Source organism: Monodelphis domestica, chromosome 3, assembly GCF_027887165.1.
Source record: "Monodelphis domestica isolate mMonDom1 chromosome 3, mMonDom1.pri, whole genome shotgun sequence".
Classification (NCBI taxonomy): Eukaryota; Metazoa; Chordata; class Mammalia; order Didelphimorphia; family Didelphidae; genus Monodelphis; species Monodelphis domestica.
In genome coordinates this window covers 403,610,450-403,630,385 of record NC_077229.1, presented here as the reverse complement: position 1 = coordinate 403,630,385, position 19,936 = coordinate 403,610,450, and the positions used below count along the sequence as shown (strand labels likewise).

General features: G+C 35.4%; 1 protein-coding gene across 11 annotated transcripts in view; it reads right to left on the bottom strand.

Annotated features, from left to right (window-relative positions):
- Positions 1–19,936, bottom strand: part of KIAA1328 (KIAA1328 ortholog) — a 577,332-nt gene that overhangs the window by 56,675 nt on the left and 500,721 nt on the right. The window lies entirely within an intron of this gene.

Sequence of the window (19,936 nt, the reverse complement as noted above, 5' to 3'; positions counted from 1 at the left end):
AGAAAACTCTAGAAGAAATAGTTGACAGTAAAGAAAAGTTGAACATTTTATATTTTCAAATAAAAAAAATAAAATGAACAAAAAGTACTTCCAAGGTGGTCCTGATGCTTGCTCTTTCAGCACTTGAATGAGATATTTTCAGGTTCTTGGTCCAAGAAATGTGCTACAATATACTTCAGAAACCACTTATGTGAGGAATTGACTCAGCAAGTTAGTTCCTGGCAATCCTGTGATCTTGGGAATGGCTATAGTTTCCTGGATACAAGTTCCTAAGCACAAATATAATTTCTTGAGGTCCTTGAAGCCTGTGTTCCTTTCTCTAATAAACTTTATCCAGCTGACCAAAATAATTTTAAATTCTGTTGATGTCTACTTCTGTTTTCCTTTCTGTAAAGAGCTATGGGTTGAAAAATGGCACGACAAGAGAAAAGATGATAGGTCACTTTCAGAAAAAAACAGGATAACTTTGGCCTCCCTTCCTAGATGATCTCAGTCTAGCAGTCTAGCCTCCTCACTGGTATTAAGAAAATTGATTCAGAGGTGAAAAGACTTGCCCATAGTAAATAAATAGCAGATAGACCCAGGATTCAAATACACATCTTGAATCCAAGTCCAATAGCTTTTCTTCTGCTTTCTCCACATTCTGACAACAGGTTTCTGTTTTGTCTCTAGATATAGTTTTTCTGTTTGTCATTTAAAATCCTTCATATCCTAGCTCCAGGCTATCTTTCCAGGCTGACTGTACGTCCTTCTTCCCCCACCTCTAGTATCCCATACCTTGGCACACTCCCCCCTCTTTCCCCAATATTCAGTCTACATTCCAGCCATACTGGTCCACAGGCTGTTTTCCACAGATAACATTTCATATCCCTCTTTTGGAAGGTAAACCCTCTGTACTTTGCATTTGCTGTGATGTCTGGTTTGCCTGTGGAACGAGATGCCTCTCCCAAGGTAAGCTCATCTTTTCTAATCTCTTCTTGTTGCTGATATATTTTGACTGACATCTCCTCCCTCAGTCTCCTCTCCACTCTGGCTAGAGAGCAGAGCACCAAAATTCTCTCATTGTCTTCCTTTAGAGAGGACAAAGGCTGCTCTGCCTGGGTCCATGGCGGGTGCCCCTGCTCCCTACCTGCTAGACCCTTCTCTCATTTTGTGGTTGGATTGTAAGCTTTTTGAGTGCAGGGGCTGCCTTTCTTTTCACTTAATAAATATCTATTGGATTTTAGAAACCTTAGTTCTATTTCAGTCTCATTTCAAATGCTGTCTCCCTCCCCTTTTTCCTCCGGAGCCTTCTTGGAGCTGATAAGAAGTTCCACTGGCTTATACATGTATTCTCATTCAAAACCTATTTTCAAACTATTCATTTTTGTTTTAGAATAATCTCTTAAAACCAAAACCCCAAATTACATATCCATATAAACAAGTCACAAATCATATTTTCTTTTGGATTTCTACTCCCATAGTCTTCCTCTAGATGTGGACAGCATTCTTTCTCATAAATCTCTCTGAATTGTCCTGGATCACTGCATTGCTATTAGTAGAAAAGTCAATTACATTTGATTGTCCCACAATGTTTCAGTTACTGTATATGATGTTCTCCCGGTCCTGCTTATTTCACCCCATATCAGTTCATGGAGATCTTTCCAGTTCTTAAAGTAATCATCTGGTTCATCAGTCCTCATATACTACAATTTGTTTAGCCATTCCCCAATTGAGGGACATCCCCTCATTTTCCAATTTTTTGCCACCACAAAAAGCACATCTATAAATATTTTATTTATTTATTTTTTAAAATTTATTTATTTTGTCAATTTAGAACATTATTCCTTGGTTACAAGAATCATATTATTTCCTTCCCTCCCCTCCCCCCACCCTTCTCGTAGCTGACGCACAATTCCACTGGGTTTTATATGTGTCCTTGATCAGAACCTATTTCCATGTTGTTGGTGTTTGCATTAGGATGTTCATTTAGAGTCTACATCCCTAGCCATGTCCCCTTGACCCATGTTTTCAAGCAGTTGTTTTACTTGTGTGTTTCTACTCCCATAGTATTTCCCCTGAATGTGGATAATGTTCTTTCTCATAGATCCCTGCAGGTTGTTCAGGATCACTGCATTGCCACTAATGGAGAAGTCCATTACATTAGATTGTACCACAGTGTATGAGTCTCTTTGTACAATGTTTTCCTGGTTCTGCTCCTTTTGCTCTGCATCACTTCTTGGAGGTCTTTCCAGTCTCCATGGAATTCCTCCACTTCATTATTCCTTTGAGCTCAATAGTATTCCATCACCAACATATACCACAATTTGCTCAGCCATTCCCCTATTGAAGGGGAATTTTTTGCCACCACAAAGAGCGCAGCTATGAATATTCTTGTACAAGTCTTTTTCCTTATTATCTCTTTGGGGTACAAACCCAGCAGTGCTATGGCTGCATCAAAGGGCAGACAGTCTTTTAGCACCCTTTGGGTATAGTTCCAAATTGCCCTTCAGAATGGTTGGATTAATTCACAACTCTACCAGCAGTGCATTAATGTCCTGACTTTGCCACACCCCTTCCAGCATTCATTATTTTCATTTGCTGTCATGTTAGCCAATCTGCTAGGTGAGAGGTGGTACCTCAGAGTTGTTTTGATTTGCATCTCTCTGATTATAAGAGATTTAGAACACTTTTTCATGTGCTTATTAATAGTTTTGATTTCTTTAACTGAAAATTGCCTATTCGTGTCCCTTGCCCAATTGGAGAATGGCTTGGTTTTTTGTACAATTGGTTTAGCTCTTTATAAGTTTGAGTAATTAGACCTTCTTCAGAGGTTTTTGTTATGAAGATTGTTTCCCAATTTGTTGCTTCCCTTCTAATTTTGGTCGTATTGGTTTTGTTTGTACAAAACCTTTTTAATTTGATGTAATCAAAATTATTGATTTTACATTTTGTGATTTTTTTTCTAGCTCTTGCTTGGTTTTAAAGTCTTTCTTTTCCCAAAGATATGACATGTATACTATTCTGTGTTCACCTAATTTGCTTATAGTTTCCTTCTTCATATTCAGGTCATTTAGCAATTCTGAGTTTATCTTGGTGTAGGGTGTGAGATGTTGATCCAAACCTAATCTCTCCCATACTGTCTTCCAATTTTCCCAGCAGTTTTTAACAAATAGTGGGTTTTGGCCCCCAAACCTGGGATCTTTGGGCTTATCATAGACTGTCTTGCCGAGGTCACTTACCCCAAGTCTATTCCACTGATCCTCCTTTCTGTCTCTAGAAATATTTTTATATTAAGAGGTCCTTCCCCATTAAAAAAAAATCTCTTTGGGATTCAAACCTAGAAGTGGTATTTCTGGATCAATGCATGCTTTCCTTTAAAGCCCTTTGAGCATAATTCCAAATTGCCTTGCAGAATTTTTGGATCAATTCACAAATCCAACAGCAATGCATTGGTGTATCAATTTTGCCACATCCCCTCCAACATTTATTATGTTTCCTTTGCTGTAATATTGACCACTCTGCTAAATGTAAGATGGTACCTCAGAGTTGTTTTGATTTGCATTTCTCTAATCAAGAGGAATTTAGAACATTTTTTCATATGATTATTGATAGCTTTTATTTCTTCATCTGAAAACAGTCTATTCATATCCCTTGATCATTTGTCAATTCAGGAATGATTTGATTTCTTATAAATTTGACTTATTTCTTCATATATTTGAGAAATTAGACCTTTCTTGGAGAAATTTGTTAAAAACATGTCACCCAGATTGTTGCTTCCCTTCAAATCTTGGTTGAATTGGTTTTGTTTGTACAAAATCTTTTATATTTAATATAATCAAAATTATTCATTTTATATCTTGTAATGTTCTCTATCTCTTGTTTGGTCTTAAATTCTTCCCTTCTCCATAGGTCTGACAGGTATATTATTCTACATTCACCTAATTTACTTATAATATCACTTTTTATGTTTAAGTCATATACCCATTTTCACCATATCTTGGTATAGGGTGTGAGATATTTATCTAAACCTAATTTTTGCCATAGTTTTCCCCAATTTTCCCAGCAGTTTTTGTGAAATAGTGAGTTCTTATCCCAAAAGCTGGGATCTTTGGGTTTATCAAACACTAGATTGCTGAGGTCATTTACTCCCAGTCTATTCTATTGATCCACCCTTGTTTTGATGATTATTGCTTTATAGTACTGTTTAAGATCTGGTACTGCTAGGCCACCATCTATTAGATCTTTTTTCATTTGTTCCCTTGATATTCTTGAACTTTTGTCCTTCTAGGTGAATTTTGTTATTATATTTTTCTAGTTCTAAAGATTAAGTTTTTGGTAGTTTGATAGGTATGGCACTGAATAAGTAAATTAATTTAGGTAGGATTGTCATTTTTATATTAGCTTGTCCTATTCATGAATAATTAATGTGTTTCCAATTGTTTAGATCTAGTTTTATTTATGTGAAAAGTGTTTTGTAGTTGTGTTCATATAATTTCTGTATTTGTCTTGGCAGAGAGATTCCCAAATATTTTATTTTGTCTAGAGCGTTTTTAAATGTAGTTTCTCTAACTCTTGCTCCTTATTTTTGTTGGAAATACATAGAAATGCTGATGATTATGTGGGTTTACTTTTTATCCTGCAAATTTGCCAAAGTTATTATTTTCACTAGCTTTTTAGTTGATTTTCTAGGATTATCTAAGTATACCATCATAGCATCTCCAAAGAATGATAATTTAGTTTCCTCATTGCCTGCTTTAATTCCTTAAATTTCTATTTCTTCTCTAATTTCTACAGCTAACATTTCTAGTACAATATTAAATAATGGTGATGATAACGGGCCTCCTTGCTTCACTCCTGATATTATTGGGAAGGTTTCTAACTTATCCCCTTTGCAGATGATACTTTTGAGGAAAGGCCCTTTTATTCATATGCTTTCTAGCATTTTCAGTGGGAATGAGTATTGCATTTTGGTCAAAGGCTTTTTCTGTATCTATTGAGATAAATGTGATTTCTGTGAGTTTGACTATTGATATGGTCAATTATGTGGATGGTTTTCTTAATATTAAACCAGCCTTTCATTCCTGGTATAAATCCCATCTGGTCATAGTGAATAATTCTTGTGATAACTTGGTATAGTTTATTTGCTAATATTGTATTTAAGATTTTGCATCTATGCTCATTAAGGAGATTGATCTATAATTTCCTTTCTGTTTGGTCTTCCTGGCTTGGGAATCAATACCATATTTGTGTTATAAAAGAACTTTGTAAGACTCCTTCTTTGCTTATTTTTGTGAAATAGTTTGTATAGAATTGGGATTAGTTGTTCTTTAAATGCTCAATAGAATTCACTTGTGAACCATCTGGCCCTGTTTTGTTTTGTTTTTTCCCCTGGTGGGTTCTGTGATGGCTTGTTCAACTTCTTTTTCTGAGAGGGGGTTAAGTATTCTATTTCCTCTTTTGTTAATCCAGGCAATTTATATTTTAGTATATACTCATACATTTCACCTAGATTGTCATATTTATTGTCATAGAATTGGGTAAAATAGTTCCTAATCATTGCTTTAATTTCCTCTTCATTAGAGGTGAAGTCACCCTTTTAATTTTTGATACTGGTAATTTGATTCTCTTCTTTCTTTTTTTAATCAATTAACCAATATTTTATCTATTTTATTTGCTTTTTTCATACAACTAGCTCCTAATCTTATTTATTAGCTAAATAATTCTTTTACTTCTAATTTTATTAATTTCTTTTTTGATTTTTAGGATTTCCAATTTAGTCTTTATCTAGGGATTTTTTATTTGTTCTTTTTCTAGATTCTTTTTAGTTGCACAAGCAATTCATTAATCTCCCTTTTCTCTATTTTGTGGATCTAAGCACTCAGGCACCTAAATTTTCCCCTAATTACTGCTTTGTCTGAATCCCATAAATTTTGATATGTTGTCTCCTCATTATCATTATTTTCAATGAAATGAGTGATTGTTTCTGTGATTTGTTCTTTGACCTACCAGTTTTGAAGAATTAGATTACTTAGTTTCCAATTAATTTTATTTTGTCTCTCCATGAACACTTTTAATTATAACTTTTATTACATTATGATCTGAAAAAGTTGCATTCATTATTTCTGCTTTTCTGCATTTGTGATGTTTTTATGCCTTAGCTAAAATGAAGATATATTTCTTTTTATCCCTATTGAATTTTCTCCAGATATCTATTAATTTTAATTTTTCCAAAATTTCATTTACTTCCTTTAATTCTTTCTTATTTATTTTTTGGTTTGATTTATCTAGTTCCCACCTCCTCAATATAGTTTTACTATTTCCTCCTTAAGCTCCTTTAGTTTTTCCTTTAAAAATCTAGATGCTATACCATTTGGTGCATATATTTTGAGTACTGATACTTCTTCATTATTTACACTGTCTTTTATCAAGATATAATTTCCTTTCTTATCTCTTTCAATCAGATCTATTTCTGCTTTAGTTTTGTATGAGATCATAATTGCTACTCCTGCCTTCTTTGTCTCAGTTGCAACCCAATAGTTTCTGCTCCAGCTTCTTACCTTGACCCTGTTCACCTGCTTCAAATCTTGTTTCTTGTAAACAAAATATGGTAGGATTCTGTTTTTTAACCCATTCTGCTATCAGCTTCTGTTTTATGGGTGAATTCATCCCATTTATATTCACAATTATGATTATTATCTATATATTCTCCTTCATCTTGTTTTCCTCTCTTAATCCTGACCTTTCCCCTTTTATTTATAGAATATTTTAAAGAGAGCAGTATGAGATAAGGTTGAACATGTATAGTCAAGTCAGCCATCTGAGGGTCTGCAATGTCAGTCAGGACATGTATTTGATAGATAATGGAGAGTCATGGAAAGTTTTTTAGAATAGGAGATATGTCATGGGAAAATTATTTGGGCAGATGTATAAGACCAGATAGGAGGCTATTACAATATTTTAAGACCTAAACAAGGGTGGATTGCAGTCTGAATGGAGAAGAGGGGCTTTATAGACTAGATACCCTAGATAGATATCACAAGATTTGGATGTGTTTTGCATACAATAGACTTTTACTAAATGATCTCTGAATTGTGTGGGATGTGGGACAGGAAGGAGTCAAAGATGACTATAAGGTTATAAATATAAGAAACTTGGACTATGTATTGCTATTAAAAACATTTAAGTGAAGGGAAGATTTGGAGGAAAGATTAAGTTAAGTTGTAGACACGATAGATTTGAGGTGTCAGTAGGACATCCAGAAGGAAATATCCAGCAGGAAACTGCAAATATAGACTTGAATTTATGAAAAGATGAAAAGGGTAGAAATTTCAACTTGGGAACACTGAATAAAGGTGAAAGTCGAAACCATAGAGTATACACTGTCACCAAGAGAGAAGATTATATAGGTTATTGGATAAAAATATAACAATATTTTATATTTCTATAACCTTATATGGTAATGAAATTAATAGATATAATCTCATTTGAACTTTATAATGACCCTGTGAAATAAATACTGCAATCATCAGATAGAGAATAACTGAACAAATAATGGTAAATGGATCTAATGAAATATTCTTATACCATAGGAAATGATGAAAGGGTTGATTTCAGGGAAGCCTGAGAAGACTTGTATGAACTGATGCTGATTTAAGTGAGCAGAACCAGGAAAAAAATTTATGCGCTAACAATAATACCATAAAGACAAAGAACTTTGAAAATTTAAGAATTTGATCAATGCAAGAATTCTGATCAAACACAATTCCAGAAGACTGAAGGAGGGGAAAGAAAGAGGAGAGGCATTTATATAGTACTCACTATGTGCCAGGCACAACATTAAGTGCTTTACAAATATAGTCTCATTTGATTTTCACTATGAGGGGGGTACTTTTATTATTTCCATTTTAGAGTTGAGGAAACAGATGTAAACAAAAGTTATATGACATGCCTGGGGTTACACAGTAAGTGTCTAAGTCTGAATGAACTGAAGTCTTCTTATTGAAGGCCCTGTGTTCTATCCATAGTATCACTTAGCTGCGTCTGCAGAGGCTTTACTATTCACTGGCATGCTAGCCATCTCCCTAGGAGATAGGATACAATAGGATACAAAACAGGATACAATCAAAAAAATTAATGACAATGATCGGGACAATTCTTAGGGATTTATGACAAAGAATGCTATCTACTTTCAGAGAAAGAACTGTTGAAGTCAGATTCTGATAAAAGCATACTATTTTTCACATTACTTTATTTATGGTTTTATATTGAGGTTTTGGTTTTCTATAAGTATTCTTTTACAACAATGACCAGTATGGAAGTATGTTAAAGCTAAATTTAAAACTCTAGTCCTTAGTTTCCATAGAGTTTATAATATTTACTTGAAATAGAGATCATAGGGATAGAGGGAGATTTAAGTTTATTCTAATCTTGCCACATAGCACTTCTTCACATGGCCATTTATCTCAGCCACTGTCCTTTCACCACTGCATTCGAGGGAATAGAGAGAATACACTTCCTAGAATCCCTTCTTAAATTTTCTCCTTTATCCCTGGATCTTTAACCTTTCCTTTCTAGGTCAATGTGTCTAGCCCAGTGTCTTGCGACTCAAGCTGGAGTGCTCTCACATGACATAGTGCATGCAGCACAGGGATGCAGGTAGGATGACCCCAGGATGTGATTTCTGGGGGAGGGGGTTCCCTTTACACAAGTATGTTTTGCATGATGACACATACATAAACCAGATCAAATTGCTTACCATCTCTAAAAGGGGAAAAGGAAGGGAGGGAAGTTGACAATTTCATTCTTATAATTTTGGAGAACATATGTTGAGAATTGTTATTATGTGTAATTGGGAAAATAAAATGTCTCTGAATAAAAATCAATCAACCAATCAAACTTCCTAAAAAGTTTATAGTGAAGTCTAAAAATAAAAAAACAACAACAACAACCCAGAAACATAGCTTGGACACAAGTTCAACTACTAGAAGACCTGGAAGAGATGAAGCAAGAATTAAAAATGTTTTTTATAAATGAAATAAAAGTCTTAGAGGGAAAAAACTGGAAAAGAAATGTGAGCTACAGAAGAAAAAATTGGAAATGAAATGAATAGTTTGGTAGAAGAGGTACAAAACCTTGTTCAAATAACAAATTTCTTAAAAATTAAAAAGGATCAAATAGAAGCCAATGACTTCATAAGACAACAATGGATATTAAAATAAAGTAAAGGAAAATATAAGGGATCTATAGCAAAAAAAAAAAAACTGACTTGGAAAGCAAACTGAGCAGTGATCATTTAAAAATCATTGGGCTATCAGAAAGTGATGGCCAAAAAAAAAAGAGCCTTTTTAGAACCTTTTTTAGAACCTTTTAGAACCAGGGAAGGGAATAAATATTTGTATAACATCTACTATGTTTTACACACAGTGCCAAGTACATTATACAAATATCTTCTTTGATCATGACAACAACCCTACAAAGCATGGTAACAGATTTTACAGTTGAAAAAATTAAGGCAAACAGAGGTTAAGTGACTTGCCTAAGGTCACATAGCTAGTAAAAGAGGGTCTGAAGTTTTGAACTCAGTTCTTCTCAATTCCAGGCCCAAGGCTCTATCTATTGTACCACCAGCTCTTTTTTTGAGAGGGCAATGTACAAAGAGAAAGTACTTTTCTAATAATCTTTTTCAAAAACTTCTGCAATGATTGTACTCCTAAGAACATTATAGCAAAAATTTTGAGCTTCCAGGTCAAAGGAAAACACACATACACTCAGGCACACACAGAGTTAGAAGGAAAGAATTAAATAATGAAGAGTTATAGTCAGGATCTCACATATGATTTAGCTGCCACCATTATAAATAAAGGAGAGAGGACCTTGAAGTATATGTGTCTATATGTCTCTATATATGTATAACTCTGGAAGGAAAGGCTATAACCTTATGTAGAGATTGGAGAGAGAGAGACCTTTGAAATCCCATGTTTTGACTGACAGGCACTAGAGTGACAGTTTAGACAGCAAAGGATTGTGGGAAGAGAACCATTGGCAGGGGGTTGATTCTGGGCTGCCTGGGGGGTCTTCTGATTCAGGAAGGTGAGCTGAAAAGTTCACATCTGAGCAGCTGAGGGATTCCCCAAAGCCACAAGAGGATCTAGACTTCCTGCCTTGACTCCTGCAGCTATATTGGAAAAGATGTAATCACCAGTGAAACAGTTGAGTAGACCAAGTGGTGAGGGAAAATATGAGGCTGAGGTGAACTCTGATGATGGAGAGAAGCTGGCAAGATCTCTCCCTCCTTAAGTGAATTAAAGCAGGAGATTGAGGTTACTTCTAGAGAGAAAGGGATATTTTCCTTTCTCAAGGGATATTTTAATAGACTGTATCTCTTGAGCACTAAGAAGCACAGAAGCTGAGGGGGGAAAGGTATCTGTTTCCCCTTTCAGCTGTTTCTGAGAAAGGCTTATATTCATCCTTCCTCAATGGAGACTGTGACAGACCTAGTCTGATCTTGCCACTGACTGGACAGGATTTTGTCCCCAATTGCCCAACAACCCTCTTGATATGAAGATAGGCCAAACCCAGATCTGACTTAACTAAGGATTTATTTGAAAGGAAAGGGTAATGTGTTGGAGGAAAATGGGAGAAGGTTGCCCTGTCAAGTTAAACCCCCAGCTACTGGATTAAGAGGAAGGAGCCCAAGGCCCAAAGTTCTCAGCCCCCTTTCCAGCTGTCTGCTTTCTTTATCTCTAAACTAATGTATCTTAACACTAAATCTTAAAATAGTTAGGAGAGACCAAGAAGAATCCAGAGGGCTGGGCTCAAGGGTTTGTGTGAATCCTTTCCAGCTTCTCCTCAGGAATAGAGATCTTGATGGAAGGTAGAGGAAATGGTGAATGGATTTCTTTTAGAAAATATATCTGCAGGATTCAAGGAAGGAAGCCTAGATCCTCTTGTGGCTTTGGGGAATCCCTCAGCTGCTCAGATGTGAACTTTTCAGCTCACCTTCCTGAATCAGAAGACCCCCAGGCAGCCCAGAATCTCCCCCAGTCAAAGGTTCTCTTCCCACAATTCTTTGCTGTCCAAACTGTCACTGCAGTGCCTGTTAGTCAAAGCATAGGATTCCAAAGGTCTTTCTAATCTCCACACTTACAAGAAGAGTAATTTATCCATTAAAATAGAATATCATCTCATAGAGGGAAAATCATGATAAAAGGAGGACTAGATGAAATAGACAACTTCCAAGAAGTCCTGATGAAAAGACCATAGTTGCATAAAAATTTGGAGGTGCAAAGACAGGAGTAAGACCTATTATAAAGATCTAAAAAAGGAAAATCTGTTTATATTCTAATCTAGGGAGATGATATACTTATGTCCCCTCAGAACTCTATTATTATTAGGGATCTTTAGATAGAGGACCTGGTAGTGATTCTGTTATGTTTTAGTGATATTAAAAGAAGAATGGAAAGGGAAGGGAAGAGGAATACATTAGAGAGGGAAAGAGAAAGGAAGTACAGGGAAAAGTATTTAATCTAATTGAAATGGATAAGTAGAAGTCGGTTTAAAGAAGGAAGTAGGTGATGTTTATAACTCAGTCGCATCTGAACTAGTCGAAGGAAGGAAAAACATACAGAGTTGGATACAGAATACATTTCATTTAAAGGGTAAACAAAGGAAATGGGAGAAGGAAGATGTGGGAATAAGAAGGAAAGTAGAATAAGGGTGGGATTAGTCCTAAGCAAAACAATACCAAGAATGTAGAAAAACATTTAGAGCATCTTATTCTTTTCCCCAAATGGTAAGGAATAAGAAACTGAAGAGTGCCTACAACTGGGGAATGGCTGCATGAGTTATGAAATATTTGTGTGAGGTAAGAAATGATGAAGTGGATCATTTTAGAGCTACTTGGGAATATTTGCATAATCTGATGCAGACCAGAACCAAAAGAATGATTTACACAATTGCAATTAAGTTATAAAGATAATTTTGAAAAACTTAAGAGGGAAGAGGGGAAAATTCAATTCAATTCTCTCAATTCAATCAGAGAAACTGAGTCATACTTAGGGAAATGATTTTTGTTTTCAAATTAGGTATGCATCCCCTTAGAAATTGCCTATGGAGGTGGCTCACAGATTCTTCACTTTCGGCTTCTAGACCTAAGATTGAGTCTGCCATTTCTGACAGATGGTCTATGTATGTGGCAGGATGTTCCCCTTTATTCTGCATGATCTTGTCTTGTTATTAATATTATTTTTTAAATGTCTATTATGTGCCAAACACTGTGCTAAGCACTTTAAAACATTATCTCATTTGATTCTCACCACAACTGTAAGAGCAGGTCAGCTTTTTTATTATCACTGTTTTGCCAATAGGGGAACTGAGGCAGACACAGGATAAGAGATTTGCCCAGGGTCCTAAAGCTCGTAAATATCTGAGCCTGGATTTGAACTTAGATCTTGCAGACAGGCCTAGTACTCTATTCACTGCTTTACCTAACCACCCAGAAACTGATTAACACAATAACCAACTATTGGCAGAAGACTCATGATAAAACAGGCTAACTAGTTTCTGAATAAAAGTGATGGGCGAATAATAGTGAAGACAGAATTTGTTTTATTCGATTACACTGTCTGTAAAAAGAGGTGTCTCTTTTGTTGCTTTCTAAGTATGGGAGATGTATGGAGAGAAGACAAGACAGTTGTCAATTGAAAGAAAAAAAAAAACAAACAATTTAAAAAGTTATTAAAGTCCATGATTAGGAATTGTCACTTGAATTGGATGAAAATAAGCTTAGGGATCTCACTACCCTTCCTAGTACTACCCCACCTCACCTATGATAAGTAAATAACTTTCTCTGGATCATAGGGAAGGAGTAGAAAAGTCATTATCTAGAAGGTAAGAATATTTAAGTCATTAAAGAAAAAAGGTTCTGGGTATTGGGGGCTAAATCATTTAGAGAGAGAAAGACGCTAGGGGGGTTTGGGCTTTCATATGCTATTTAAAGAGGAAGATAAATTCGAGGCAATCCCTACTTCATTTTTATATGATATCTTACCATGGAGCTTATATAATAGTAAGGAATATTCTGAAAACCTGAGGAAAAAAGTAATGGCAATATAAATCCCTTGTTCACATTTGTAGCTACACAGTAACCTGACTGAGGGACTAGGATTAGAAGTGGTAAGAGAAAAACATAGACTAAAATTTTCATGGAAACTACTTCCTGCTGCCTCTTCCACGGCTTAAACTCTCACTGCCCCCTAGAGACTTATTATTGCCCTCAGCATTTATGAAAAATTTTTCACAAAAGAGATGGATATGGGTCGACAGGCTAACAGAGTTGGACTGCCTGAACTAGTGACGTCAGTTACTTTCCTAAGAATAGACAGTATTTGAGTCTTCAATCTGAATATACCAGAGATGAAGGGCAGGAAGGATAAATGTGCCGTCTATCACAAAACCTGGCATATACTTACAATATGAATAATAAGGAAGAAGACTGACATGTTCTGTAACAAAAGGTGAATACTAAGAATAAAAAAGCAATATTAACATATTTATGAATGGTTGTTGGGAAGTAAGCAAGAGGAGATGGAAATAATGCTAATTGATGGAGACTATGACCCATTGGACACAACAGAAACCTGGTGGGCTAATTCTTATAAACAACATTTTAATGACAATAGAGGTGAATGACCCATAAAAGTATGGGAAATGTTGAATCAAGGAAAAGATAGTGATGGGAACGATAACTTGCAAAGTAACCTAATCAAGAGGGTGAGGGAGCTTGTGGGGTGTGTGTGTGTGTGTGTGTGTGTGTGTGTGTGTGTGTGCGCGCGCGCGCGCAAATGGATGAGGAGAAAGGAAATTTTAAATATAAATCATTTTCACACACACCTCCCCCCCAACAGAGACTTACATATTCTTTTTCTGTTTCCATTTTGTTTGAAACATTTAGCTTCTGTTCTCTCACATCCAGGTAGATATGTTTACTACCAATCCCAATTCTAATGCTCAACTCCAGAAACACTATGTCAAAAAAAAAATCCCAAAGTAGTAACAACTTTTTTGATCGTTTATGAAGGTAAAGGAATGGAAAATGGGAAACCTGGGCCAAAGGGAACTGGCACTTAAAAGGAATATGATTGAGAAAAATCCTCAACCAACTAAGGTAAAGGGTATTATTCCTCTTGGTGTCATGATAGCTATGTGACACTAGAGTTAACAATTTTAAATATTATTAAATTATGTTAAAGAAAACTTTTGGAGCCAAAAAAGCAAAGAATCTTCTAAATGGACAAACAAGTTTGCCTCCCCTTTATAACCAAGAGGTAGGCACTGATTGAGAATAATAAGGAGACTTGTATTAGTTGCCAAGAGCTACTTGAAAAAAATTTAGGGAATAAAGAAACTGAATCAGCCTGGTGTTATATTAAAATCTATTATGAAAGTAGGTAGTGTTGTTGTTGCTGCTGCTATTATCCTTCCCTAAAAGACGTGTAAGAAGAAATTCTATCATTTTCCTCCCTTATTGAGGATAAGTTACTGAATGTTTTCTTCTTGAAACCTTCAGTCAATCATCATGATTTATAATAATCAACTCACATTTGCACAGCATCTGAGAGTTTATAAGTATCATATATATATATATGTATATATTTCATTTTAGTCTTAAAATAATCTTTAAAGGGAGATAAGAATGGTATTCTAATTATATGACAGTTGAGGAAACTGAGGCTCAGAGAATGATGCCATATTGCACAGTCAGATCTGATTGGAGGTAGATAAGTAGATGGTACATCTTAACAAGCCATTAATAAATATGACCAGAAGAATACTACAAGAAATAATAGTAATGTAATAAAAAGCAGTAGCTGAATTACTTTCCCAAAGGAATGCTTTAGGACCAAAAATATCATCTCAAAGGACACTCAAAGAACCCAAAATGGACAATATACTGAGTTAGGTAAATGATACAGGTTAACAATGAGGCAGAGAATAGCTGGAGTTATGTTGAAGGAGACTAAATCTAATTTTCATGGCTAAAGAGTAAAAGAGGCTCATTAATAAAATGAGGCAAGGGAACTGGGGGGAGGAGGATTTGCAAATGATAGAACTTTCCCAGCAGCTTATATGAAGGTTCAGTCTTTGCTGGAGGAAAAAAAAAAAGCCTATAATTACTGACAACTAAAAGCAAAGAACATGTCAAAATAACACACCAGCTGACTTAAAGTCCATAAAAGAATACTGGGTAATGAAGGAATTTGTTTATTTAGGCAGTCAGAGAGCATAGATGTCTGAAGACATTTAGTATAGGAAAGTGATTCCTTCAATAGTGATGAATACTTATCTTTGATAACTAGGCATATGAGCAAAATAAGGGGAAGACAATATATCTGATCATAACAGGACCTGACAATAAAAATGAGAAATTCTAGGTTCTAAGCACTTGACCAAATGGAATCAAGTGAAAAGTCACAAAGAAAAGTCAAACGGGCGAATGACTTACAGAAGGCATCAAGGAAATTCTGGCTATTAGGAATCTAAAGTCTGGCAAGATAAGGAATGGTAAGAAAGGTGACATTTTAGGAAGGATATTGACAAACTGGACGATCTTGAGAAGGGAAATCAACTTGGTGAGGGGATTGGGGAATGTGACATAACACTGGTCAAAAGAATTTGGGGCTGTTAAGCCTAGAGAATAGAAAACTTAGAGAAAGACATGTTAGTTGTCCTTATATATATGAAAAGCTGTTATGTGGAAAAGAGATTAGATTTACTCTTCAGATAAAATAGCAAGAGGTAGAAATAGTGAAGGAGCTCTGTATAAAGAAAAAAATAATAATTAGTCCAAAAATGGAATGGGGCTGCCTTAGAAGGCATAGTTTCCTTATTACTAGGGTTCTTTGGGTGGAGGATGAACGACAGCTAAAGAACACAATGAAATGTAGGAACCTAGTTTAAACAAACAAAAAAAAAACCCTAATAAAATTCATACTGTTGTACCTACTAATTTGTATAAATTTCATCCAAGGTGAGTAATGGAAATTGCTCTTCATGGTCAATTTATTGCATGTACAAAAATGTCAAGTACTGTAGTAGGTACAAAAGGGAATTGAAAAAACACCGAAGATATGGGCCATTTTTAATTAATTTATCAGAGAGAGAAAAGACCCAAAGAGGAGTGACTATAGTTATAAAAAAACCCAATAAATCCTACCAAAATTTATGCCTGTGTTAACATTACTCTTCTTAACTTAACAACTTATTCACTCAGCTAATGGCTGTGATAGTGTGGCATCTAGCTGGAAACTCTTAGAACTGGTTGAACCTAACAAAGTGATGAATCATGGCACTGCTTCCATTTTGTTCTGAAGGAACCATTATTGTTTCAGAACCAAAATTCTAACCACTTTGTTGCTGGTATAAGAAACCTGAACAAGAATCATTAGATCATCAGTTAAACAAGCAAATCAAGAAGTTGAAAAATTAATTGTTAATTTAGATATAATTAAGACCAACTAATTTGTTGGTCATTATATAGGCCATAATTACCTTCAACAAATATTTACACACACACACACATATATGTATATAATATATATATATGTGTTATATATATATATACACACAAATACACACACAAACATATGAAACCACAAAGGATGGGTCTATGAGAAAAAATGCTACTACAGTTTATAGATTTCTTATTTATGTGGGCTATCTAATGAGATGGTAGAGAGAGGCTACCTGATTGGAGTAGTTCAGTTGGAGAGTTTAGTCCAGAATGAATAATAATTCACATTTGTGTAGTATCTGATGGTTTAGAAGCACCTTACATATAATATGTTATTTTAGCTTTATAATAACCTTGTGAGGTAGAGAAGAATAGTACTATCATTCTATGAAAAATGAGGAAATTAAGACTTAGAGAAATGGGTGATTTAGACAAAGACAAATAGTAGAGATGTCAAATTCACTGCTTGCCCTTGGGGAACCAGATTAAAATGTAATTGGGAAGTGCTTAACAAAATAAATAAGATGTAAGAGAAAATCAAATCATTGGTTTCACAAGTACAGGAGCCCATAAAATGACCCTTTCAGAGCCCTAGCATGGGAAAACCCAAGAGAGCCAAACCTGAGAAAGATAGGACCCTACACTGCCTTTTGAATATAATCTTAATTATGATCAAACCTCTAATAAGAAGAAAAGAAATTCCTGTCCTAAAAAGGGACAGCATAGCCAGGTGTGATAAGAAGCATAGCTTACTCCCTAAGAATGAGTCCTCTACTGTCTCCAAAACTTTAGGCACATTCCTGTTTAAACGACACGATCAGCCTGGCATATCACTTAAAAAGATAAAGAATCCTCCACTAGAAAAACTCATTAAGGTTCCACTGCTAAAATTTCTACCTGAGATCTCCTTAATACCTTCTCCCCCTTAATGTTGTGGAACCCAAAGCAGAGGCCCAGCACTGCCAAGGCAGTGATGCTGGTCAATTTACTGGCCAAAGACTGAATTCTAAAAATGCACGTTTATTCAGGATCTAAAATGGCTTCACTACCAAAGATGCTTTCTTTATAAAAACAATGTATCCATATACTTCAAAACAATATTGACTTGCTCCATGAAGTTGGTGGTATCCCGTTTGACATCCTTGAACCAGTGTTGGAATGCTGTATCCCAAAGCAATTGTCAAGACTAGAGGATTATAATCTGACTTTTATCAAACTGACTGATCATTTGTGGAAAAGACAGTGCCAGAGAATTTAAAAATGAGGAGCACCAGGACAATGAATCATGGCATGAAATGTACTTTAGGGTTTTTGAGCAAAGAGAGGAAAAACTGAAGACCCTTATGAAGAATATTATTGTGTCCCAATTTGAAAAACCCAAAGCAAAAGGAAGCTTGGAAATGGAGAGAGAAGTGATTCAGGAAGTGACAATGTAGCAACCACAAATGCCAGTGTTTCTGGGGGGTCACAGCAAGTTGCAAAAAAGGTGAAAAAAATTGCTCCTATGAAGGCCAAGTCCCTGAAGACATTTAAGAACCGCATTGGATAATAGTAGAGCAGATTTTGAATGAAAGAAGTGCTAGTACAAAGTATGAACTGGATTAGAATTTCTAATCTGGTAAAAATCTTATTAATTTTGTTATTATTTGTGGTTTACTAGGTCAATATGCTGGCAGCTATCTGTTTCTATTTGAGTTTGATACCACTGAAGTAGGGATAATTGGACAAGCAAGACTTAAAAGTAGGTCCTTTGACTCCAAACCCAGTGTTCTTTGACCCTCACTCTACTTCAGAGAAGATGGGAATGGGGTAGAAATGGAGTTGGAAAGAAGGTATTTCAGGTAATTGGTGGACAAAATTAAACTATTCTTGAGTATGGAGTATATGGAAAAATAAAATTTGCAAGTACGAAAGGAGATCCTGAACACAACAGCACTCCCAAAAGATAGGTCCTTTATCAAAACTTTTGGATGATGACACTGACACTAAAAATAAGATGTCCATCACAAGCAACCTTGGTTCTAACTTTCTGTAAAAGCAACAGGACTAGCTAAATATACTATCTGATAAGGGCATGACATAAGTCTGTCTTCATAGATTCCCTTTCATCACTATGTGTGGTCAAGGTGGTTTTCTTTCCTTAATACTTAGAGCAGTGATAAAGAAGTTAAGATTGTATGATCAGTTTCTATATAGGCTAGCTAATTTTCTTTTTTCCTTGGCTACAGACCTATACAGTTATTTTGTAAGTGTGTACCATGAGGAAATATACTTCAGTTCACATGCCCTATTGATGGTGGATCAACAGTGCCACCTTTGTCTAAGAAAGACCGCATTATAGTTAATATGCACATGCACATCTGTACATAATAACTGGTACCTAAAAGTACAGAGACAAAGATAGTCTTAATAAAATGATAAAACTCGGGGAAGAGAAGCTGCCAGGATAATAGTAGAGAACCCAGCCAGAGGTACCTTAATTTGGTTTCCAGGCCTAACAGCTCAGGCTGTCAGGAAAGAGAATGGCTTTTGCAGTCCGGTGACTCTTAACTAGACAGGTCGTTAGATTTTAGTGCATATTGACATAAGTGCTGGTAACACCAATAAAAACAATTTACTGCCACAGAGATATAGGAGTTGAGGATGACTTACTTCACTTGGAGGTCTGGTAGCTAGTGCTAAACAAGTTCAGCCAGAGGACACACTAAAGCCAATTAAAACTGAAAGAGGGAAAATGAAGAAATTGCAACCAAGAATAATAGAAAGAATTGAAAAAAAGCTACTGGCTTTCTCTCATCCTTTTCCTTAACAGAGTGTATGCCTCCACAATAGAAGGGAAACATGAGCAAGTCATGAACCCTACCATCAATGTTTTGGCACCTCTTTCTCTCTTTAAAATGAGAGGGTTAGACTACATGGCCTTCTTCCAGCTCTAAATCTGTGAATCTGAGAACTTTGCAAAATGACCTGTAACAAGTCTGATACCTGGGCAAAGCTTAGTAGGTTATAGTCATTAGTGGCATAAAAATATTAGAACAAAGAGAAGGGAAAACCTACATCATGATCAACCTACTACAGTAAAAACAGCTAATTCAAAATTCTGCAAGTGATAATTGCTCACAGTAAATTCTAATGGATGATTAGATAGTCTTAAAGGAGAAAACATGCAGAAACTCATCTTCAATAATGAAGGAAAATTATAACATTTCTTTCAATAGGTATTTCAAGGAAGGATAACAAAAATAACGGCAAGGATATCTGGCATTTAGAGAGTGCTTTAAGATTTTCAAAGATTTTTCTCATTTTATCCTTAAAATGATTTTAGGGGGCTTGTTTTTATTATTTATTTATTTATTCATTTATTCATTCATTCATTCATTTAGTTATTTATTTGTTCATTTATTTATTTATTTTCATTTGCCCAGAATAATTCTGGTATCTTTT